Genomic DNA, 362 nt, shown 5'->3' with positions numbered 1-362 from the left:
CTGCCAAGGTCAAGTCCAGACGAGAGCGTCTTGGAGACAAGATTTTCACGCTCCTCGGTCTCCAGGTATTCGCTCCTTGGTCTCCGGGTATTCGCTCCTCGGTCTCCAGGTATTCGCTCCTCGGTCTCCAGGTATTCGCTCCTCGGTCTCCGGGTATTCGCTCCTCGGTCTCCGGGTATTCGCTCCTCGGTCTCCAGGTATTCGCTCCTCGGTCTCCGGGTATTCGCTCCTCGGTCTCCGGGTATTCGCTCCTCGGTCTCCGGGTATTCGCTCCTCAGTCTCCGGGTATTCGCTCCTCGGTCTCCGGGTATTCGCTCCTCGGTCTCCGTGAGGGCCGTCTGCGCTGCGTGCCCTCGGGGCGA

The sequence above is a fragment of the Penaeus monodon genome, chromosome 25 (assembly GCF_015228065.2).
Source record: "Penaeus monodon isolate SGIC_2016 chromosome 25, NSTDA_Pmon_1, whole genome shotgun sequence".
NCBI lineage: Eukaryota > Metazoa > Arthropoda > Malacostraca > Decapoda > Penaeidae > Penaeus > Penaeus monodon.
This window is presented reverse-complemented; position numbering follows the sequence as displayed.